Below are 8,708 nucleotides of genomic sequence, written 5' to 3'. Positions count from 1 at the left end.
AACTGAAGTACATGTCACTATGTTGTCACTGCCTGTAATAGAAACAAATTGTAGAGATGCTAATATTAACAACCTTTCTGAACAATATATAGTCTTCGCTTTATAGCAATCATGAAATGGAAACGGGACCCCAATGTAAACAAGCCATAGCCTTTCTTGGGTTTAAAATCCTCTTAGCAGACCTTGTATTGAACTGTACTTTCTTGTGCTATTTCTTTGCAAACTGCTAATAAAGTATTCAATCAATTAATGTTTATTTGGCTAGCGATACACAGGTCTTCTGGATTGGCAAATAATAGTGGTAGACTAACAATTCATTTGACTAATTGTTGATATAATAGACTGGAGATAGGCGAGTCCTGCAGTCAAATGGCCTTTTTGACTGAAGTGGGAAATGGTGTACTTATCAAAAATATTTTCTAGATACATGCATTCATGAAAGCATCTGCTGATCAGCTGTCAGCATTGGCAATTGTTTTTATAGACTAATTGGACTCAAGTTTACTTGATTTTCATACAATAGGCCGATAGATTAAATAAAAGTAAATAGAAAAAAAATCTGGGTCCAATTGTCTATTTTTGTAGTAGAGAGGTATGGTCACATTAATACATTACTTAAATGGTAATCAAGGTTTTGCATTGAAAATTACAAGCTGGGGGGCACGGTGGCACAGTCGGTAGCGTTGTCGCCTCGCAGCTAGAGGGTCCTGGGTTCGATTGCCACAGGGGAGGCAGTGGGCGTGTTCTCTCCTCTCCGTGTTCATCAGTGCCCATACCTAGGTGGGCTTGGCGAAAGGGCCTCTCGGTGTGGAGGTTGCTCTCCCCATGTGTAGATACCCTCACAAAAACATGCAGTAATCCTGGTCAAAAAAAAAAATAGAAACTAAACTCCAATAATAATTTACACATCTATATTACAGCTTAGAAAGAATACAAATAGGGGAATGAAAATGTAGAAAATTGTTATACTGTAGGCCTACCATAACTATTATTGAATACAATACATTGTCTGGTTTCCGTTTTGTTTTATTTGAAACAACTACTACTTTTTCTACATTTCATCTTTGCAAATGGATCGGTAGAGTTATCTTCACGCTGAAAAACTGTGTCATTCATGCAGTAGCCTGATCAAATATTTGTGGGAGGATAATATCCCTCAATGATACATACAAGTCAAGTGCTTGTGACCTAGTCACTGGGAACCCCAAGCCTGATTCTTCCATAACAATTGTGCACAAATCAAAAATGTCCTCGTCACATGGAACTGAAGTTAGGAACTTGCAGCTCTCTTTGCAAGTGTCTAGGTCACCACTGGATGGAACCAGAACATGGTCCTCTGTGCCCCACAGGTGAGGTGCCAAGTACATGACATTTGGTATTCCTGCAGGGACATTGGGGTTCTTGGTAGGCCGGATACGATGTGCGTTCCAAACATCCCTTATCTCATTTAAGTCCTCCTACCTACACAGAGAGAGAGAGAGAGAGAGAGAGAGAGAGAGAGAGAGAGAGAGAGAGAGAGAGAGAGAGAGAGAGAGAGAGAGAGAGAGAGAGAGAGAGAGAGAGAGAGAGAGAGAGAGAGAGAGAGAGAGAGAGAGAGAGAGAGAGAGAGAGAGAGAGAGAGAGAGAGAGAGAGAGAGAGAGAGAGAGAGAGAGAGAGAGAGAGAGAGAGAGAGAGAGAGAGAGAGAGAGAGAGAGAGAGAGAGAGTTTTTCAAATTTTCAAATCAATGGAGCACAAAGTACTCACATTTCCACTTTAATTGGCACTCACCAATTAACGAAACAAACATAATCCTTGAATAGCATCAATTTCTTCACCATAATAAAGATTAGGATGAACGTACACAGGCTATTATATGTCACATAATCAAGGTAATCCACCGTGCATAAAGTCATCCTAGGTGTGTCTAGTTCTATATTTTTTTCCTGAGGGCCATAATATTATTCCCGCGTGCATGTGGTCACTGAATGAAAAGAAAAACACTATGGTTACTTTGTGTGAATTGAATTACTTCGAAACTCATTAGCCACACATAAGCACTCACCTGGGACGCCACATTATCACATGAAAAAGGCCATTTGAACAGATATTCTTCGTCTGATGGTTAGTGGACACGTTTCTCCCCTAATAGTCCTACTCTACTCAAAGTTGATCATGTTAATGCATGAAGACATGGTCTGTGATCGTCAAATGTTTACCTGAATGATTGCCATGAAGCACAACTGCATTAGTGCTTTGTCCAGGAAATCACCGGTGAAGATCCCTTCATCCTTGAGTTCTCCCAGCAGCTGGATCCAATATTCAACCCCTTCCCTTCTCATAAGTCCCCACCAACTCTCTATTCTCTGGTTTGCTGTGCTTTTTCCTGTTATATAACTCCTTTCTCCTGCCCTGTCATCTTCATCATTGCGACGCAAATACATTTGGATGTCTCTTAGCACAACATTCTCTGTACCCATGTCTGTGCGTAAAAGCATTGGGTAACCACCGGTCTGCTCTATTGCTTCAACAAAGTAGCCTCCAATAACTTTTGGGTCGCTGCTGGTGAAGGCAGCTCTCAGCCATATGATCCTACGGGAATACCCGTCTATGCACCCATTAATGCATATTCCATAGGGCTTGAGCTTGTCGTAGGAATCAACATGCCATATGAAATTAGGTCCTTTAGAAAAATAACGCCTCCGGGTTAGACGTCGTCTCAGCCGAGCTTGAGAGTTTACTGGGTCGAGCAGAGAAAGAAGGATTCTCATGTCTTCCTTCCTAACGCGGATACCTTGCTCCAGACACTTGGTATACATCCACCGGTATCCATGTAGTTTTCCAGGGCCTTCCAATTGACCAGCTATAAAGTCGATGGCATCATCCAAGTCAGAATATCGCCGACGATATAACCCATAACCTCTCAATATCCTTGTTAATTGCCTTTTACTAACAATAATGCCATGCAAAGCAAGTGTTGACAAAATGTCTGCATAAATCATGCCCAAGCGAAAGCAAATCTTGATCAAGGTGTCTCTATCCATAGCTATCAACAAGTAGGTGGTGGCATCCAGAATAAATGATCTAGTTAAACAAAAACGTGGCGAGAGAGAGTGCAAGGATGTATATAGGCCAAAGAGCACTCAGCATTTAAATAAGCCAGAACTTCTAAAACGTCAATTCTAAACCGATGAGCGCCAGCAGTCTCTGAGCCGCTCCTCCTTATCTCAGAAAAAACACCTATCCACCTATAGCCAACAAGTCTCTGAGAGTCAGCAGTCTGAGCTCCTCAGCAGTCCCCTCCTCCTGATCTCAGGAACAAAACCATCCACCTATAATTGAATAAATAAACACTGTTAAGGTAGGGGAAGACATATTTGTGACCGCTTTATTTATGTGATCAATCAGGCCTAGACTGCAGTGTAGACAGCGTTTGTGGGGGACATATGATGTGCAGGGACACTACGGACCTGTCTTGGAAGCCAGCAGTCTCTGCTAGCCAGCAGTCTGTGAGCTCCTCTGCAGTATCTGGGCCTGCAGTCACGAGCAGTCGTCTCCTCAAAGTCTCAGGAACAACACTATCCACCTACGATTGAACAAATAAACAAACTAAGGTAGGGGAAGACATATTTGTGACCGCTTCATTTATGTGATCAATCAGGCATAGACTGCAGTGTAGACAGCGTTTGTGGGGGACATAATGTGCAGGGACACTACCGACCTGTCTTGGGAGGCCAGCAGTCTCTGCTAGCCAGCAGTCTGTGAGCTCCTCTGCAGTATCTGGGCCTGCAGTCACGAGCAGTCGTCTCCTCTAAGTCTCAGGAACAACACTATCCACCTACGATTGAACAAATAAACAAACACTGTTATAATCAGGCCTAGACTGCAGTGTAGACAGCGTTTGTGGGGGACATATGATGTGCAGGGACACTACCGACCTATCTTGGAAGCCAGCAGTCTCTGCTAGCCAGCAGTCTGTGAGCTCCTCTGCAGTATCTGGGCCTGCAGTCACGAGCAGTCGTCTCCTCAAAGTCTCAGGAACAACACTATCCACCTACGATTGAGCAAATAAACAAACACTGTTAAGGTAGGGGAAGACATATTTGTGAACGCTTCATTTATGTGATCAATCAGGCATAGACTCAGACTACAGTGTAGACAGCGTTTGTGGGGGACATATGATGTGCAGGGACACTACCGACCTGTCTTGGAAGCCAGCAGTCTCTGCTAGCCAGCAGTCTGTGAGCTCCTCTGCAGTATCTGGGCCTGCAGTCACGAGCAGTCGTCTCCTCAAAGTCTCAGGAACAACACTATCCACCTACAATTGAACAAATAAACAAACACTGTTATAATCAGGCCTAGACTGCAGTGTAGACAGCGTTTGTGGGGGACATATGATGTGCAGGGACACTACGGACCTGTCTTGGAAGCCAGCAGTCTCTGCTAGCCAGCAGTCTGTGAGCTCCTCTGCAGTATCTGGGCCTGCAGTCACGAGCAGTCGTCTCCTCAAAGTCTCAGGAACAACACTATCCACCTACGATTGAACAAATAAACAAACACTGTTAAGGTAGGGGAAGACATATTTGTGAACGCTTCATTTATGTGATCAATCAGGCATAGACTGCAGTGTAGACAGCGTTTGTGGGGGACATATAATGTGCAGGGACACTACCGACCTGTCTTGGAGCCAGCAGTCTCTGCTAGCCAGCAGTCTGTGAGCTCCTCTGCAGTCTCTGGGCCCACAGTCCCCTCCCCACTCCTCAAAGTCTCAGGAACAACACTATCCACCTATAATTGAATACATTTAACAAATAAACACTGTTAGAAGGTAGGGGAAGTGATATGTTTTGGTTAAAAACATATATTTGAGCTGTATATTAAGATTTCTAAAGAGAGTTTGTTCAGTAACAGGGGTCTCTCAACATATCTTTAATAAACAGAAAATACATTTTCAAGTGCGTTTCCATTTTAGCCCCATTTATCAGCTTCAATGTCACATTTTAGAGTGTTCCAGTTTCAATTCTGTCTACTAATTCCTTTGTGAATTAAAATTGCACTCTGTATCCTGTATGGATTCTGTCTTCTGATTGGATACAATTGGTATCCCAACCTGAACATATGTTTTGTTTTCTGAAGAGCTGCAGAGTATGGAGAGCTCTACAAAAGAAATCGGAATATGAAGCCATTTAAAAAATAACCTTAACGAAAGAAAATCACTAAATGCACATTTAATAGCTGGACATGAAATGGTTGGTTCACCACAGCCAAGATGGTGCAGGCTAGTCGATTATAAATTGAATGTGCAATGTTAAACCCACAATCAATCCTCCAGTTCAAGGCAACACAGAAAGGGGGGAACCTTTTTCTTATTTCCACACAACTCCTTTATGCTATATTAATAACATAGTTAAATATTGAAAATGGGTGCATTTCCCCTTTAATGTATAATGTAGGCATTTAGCTGACGCTCTTAACCAGAGTAATTCACAATAAACATGGTAACCGTGAAATGCAGAGACAGTGTTGTGAGCCTCAGTAAACTAGGATAACAGCTAAACCAAGAACATAGCATCAGTCTAAAACATCTATCATCTATCAAAATAATCTGTACATGGAAACTATGGGATACCAGGTAAACGACGACGTGATCATCTGTAAATAACCTGGCAAATTTTCAGACTACAAAGCAGCTCAACGTTATTGGTTGCCATTTCATAAAGTAGCGTCCGAGATATATGGGCTTTAAGCCATCTTAATAAACAAAAACATGGTACTTATTTACTCTCTGGAACGAAAGCACATCAGTGTATTACCCTATTCAGCTTCAGACCGCAGCACACTGCACACACACGAGGAGAGTAAACATATGATGGTCGCAGCCTTAATACGTCATTAGTCTGCGTGCGCGCTCTGTCAGGCATCATTAAACAAACCCTGCACTCACAATAATAATGATTATTATTATTATTATTATTATTATTATTATTATTATTATTAAGCTTACGTGGTAACGGAGTGGGCACGCTGCATTGTGAGCTTGTAGATCAGATACATTTTGCTGTTACCTTAGCGCATTGGTTCTCAAAGTGGGGTCCTCAATTTAGTCAATTACCCCCAGGGGTACTTGAGGGGGTTCCAGGGGGTCCCCAGCTAAATGATGGATAGGAACCAAATGGACCCTTATGGATCTGTAACTCTGAGAGTGTACAAATGGAACCAAATGGACCCGTTAGGGTCCATTTGGCTCCATTTGTTAACTCTCAGAGTTAAATTGACATAGATTTAACAATATAAATTGCGTTCCAAGTGAGAGAAATGCCATCAAATGGGGGTCTGTAGCCCTAATACATGTCAAACTGTTGATCCTTGAAATTAAAATGGTTGAGAATCACTGCTAGAGCCGTAAAACATCTTCTCTTATCGGGGTCCCTGGCATATCTTTTGAAATGGGGGTCCGCGGGCTAATAAGTGTCAATTTGGGGGTCCTTGACATGAAAAAGATTGAGAACCACTGCCTTAGCGCATATAAAGACAGCTTATGTAAATAGAACAATTAACATCGGGAGGTTTCCAGCGCGCGTAATGACGCATAGATACATTCCAAGATGAACTCTGCAGCCGCACTAAGGCGCCGTCAGATATTCCCCGAATGTTGGTTTCCAAGCTATAACCTTGGATTGCCTTTCAAGAAAACCATATTTGATGGACATATGTATCACCTACCTGTTACTGATTTGAGAGATTTTTATATTATTGTAATCAGTTCATTATTTCCTGTGTAATCCATGAATAAAAGTAAAGTGCGTCATTTGGAGCAAATGGCATTGCGCGGCACAAATCGTCTTCTTTGAATAGACTATCATCTTATATAAACACAATTGACACAAGGAATTGACACTCTCACATCTGCTGATACTAGGAAAATTACAATCACAGACATTCCTGGAGAATTAGAAGATATAGGCCTAATGTTGCAGTGCCAGGCTGTGGGTGTGTGTTATGCGCACCAGCGCATTAGTTTGTATTGTATTGGACCAGTGCGAATAATGATAATATTATTATTATAATAATAATAATCCTTGAATAGCATACATTTCTCCACCATAATAAAGAATATGATGAATGCACATAGGCTATTATGTTGCATAATCCAAGTCAAAATGTCTCTAAACATGGCCTGAGTACATTTACTCAAGTACTGTACTTAAGTGCAAGTAAATTACTAATTCGTTCCCTCGCTTTACGAAAGCGAGGCCTCGCTTTAGTTTATTTGAGGCAATGAATTAGCTAACTTGTTCCCTCGAATAAAGTAATGCGTTCGAATGAATAAGGTAATGCGTTGCCATGCATTACTAAAGCGTTCCCATGCATAACTAAAGCGATCCCACGCATAAACATGCATTACTAAAGCGTTCCCATGCATAACTAAAGCGATCCCACGCATAAATCTTTAAAAAAAAAAATCCCCCTCAATGGCCACTGGAGGGCTCCGTAATCTTCCCTTTCCTCTAATGAGCTTTTTACTGACTGCATCTCTGTCTTCCCGATTTCTCTTCCTTGAATGCATCAGGGGGGACAGGAATCGTAGCAACGGCCCCTCCTGGGGCAAAGATGAACTGAGAACCACAAAACAAAGGGTATTTATTGTGGGATCGCTAAAGCGACCACACTATTGTTATTGCCACTATTTATATACTATATTCCGGACGTTTTTTGACCCCTAACTAGTCCTTCATACTTTTAGCTGCAAACTCCGTTCCAACTCTACAACGTTCGGTTTAAATCTTTGAGATTTAAACCTGCCCATAGCCATGTATACATGTATGCATCTAGATTTAGACTTGCCCATTTAGATGTAGATGTGCCCATTTGTGTGCATTGGACACACAATATGAAAGCACTGCATTACACTGTTGTTGTGCACATCGACAGTCATTATCACTCCCTCCAGGCAACACACAACACACTTTCTTCATCTACTGGTGGATTTATTAGGCTCCACCATTGAACCGTTAACACATAAGACAAATAGAAAAATAAACAAATGCCCACATTATGCATATATGATAGAAACATTAACATAGGGTATTGTACAACAAACTTAAATGTCAAACAATGATACAATACACCTCAACATAAACAAACCTTGCTGGCTGCATACAACTACATTATAATGAAATCACTCCATACACCAAATGTCCATAATAAACAATAAGATATGCTCATTTAGACATTTGGTTACATATATCGTGTGATAGACTTTCATGGACACATCAGTGATAGTACATGGGGTCATATGGGGGTCTTTCAACTTCAGACCCCCTCACCCAGTCGACCAGACCGGGAGTGATCAGTTCTAGCATGACGACTTTCTTGGATGTTTCTGACAACAGGACAATGTCTGCTCAGAGGCTGGTCTCCACAATGTTTTGGGGGAATTTAAGTTGATTCCCCGGGTCCACCCTCATCTGCCATTCATTCGCTGTTGCCAGCAGACCTGTCTGAGCTTTCTGTCGGGAAGTTGGATATTGTCCTGCTCGAATGAATGTGATCGAGCAGGTAGGGCTGCCAGAATTGGCCAAAAACAACGTTTGAATATTCCTTTCAAAATCCCACATGCATTCGATCCATTCGAACCTATCGAACGTCAAACGCATATGTTTTGGATTCGATCCATTCGAACGTCGAACATCGAACATATCGAGCCGCTCGATATGTTTGACGTTCGAA

At 41.9% G+C, this 8,708-nt stretch overlaps 2 long non-coding RNA genes across 3 annotated transcripts; both read right to left on the bottom strand.

The window, feature by feature from the left end:
- Positions 1–4,034, bottom strand: LOC311040795. 2 transcript variants are annotated; one of them, XR_014600317.1, is made up of 5 exons: positions 3,917–4,034; positions 3,700–3,816; positions 3,449–3,564; positions 2,198–3,310; positions 1–1,461 (listed from the first exon to the last, which is right to left on the bottom strand). It is a non-coding gene; the product is annotated as an uncharacterized lncRNA (long non-coding RNA). The 2 variants fall into 2 exon arrangements; XR_014600318.1 differs by having other exon boundaries at positions 1–1,457.
- A 144-nt stretch (positions 4,035–4,178) lies between these two features.
- On the bottom strand, positions 4,179–5,842 carry LOC311040796. Its single transcript, XR_014600319.1, has 4 exons — positions 5,792–5,842; positions 4,655–4,766; positions 4,397–4,512; positions 4,179–4,296 (listed from the first exon to the last, which is right to left on the bottom strand). It is a non-coding gene; the product is annotated as an uncharacterized lncRNA (long non-coding RNA).
- Positions 5,843–8,708: the final 2,866 nt, after the last annotated feature.

The sequence above is a fragment of the Gymnoscopelus microlampas genome, assembly GCF_963454915.1.
Source record: "Gymnoscopelus microlampas genome assembly, chromosome: 24".
Taxonomy (NCBI): domain Eukaryota; kingdom Metazoa; phylum Chordata; class Actinopteri; order Myctophiformes; family Myctophidae; genus Gymnoscopelus; species Gymnoscopelus microlampas.
This window is presented reverse-complemented; position numbering and strand designations above follow the sequence as displayed.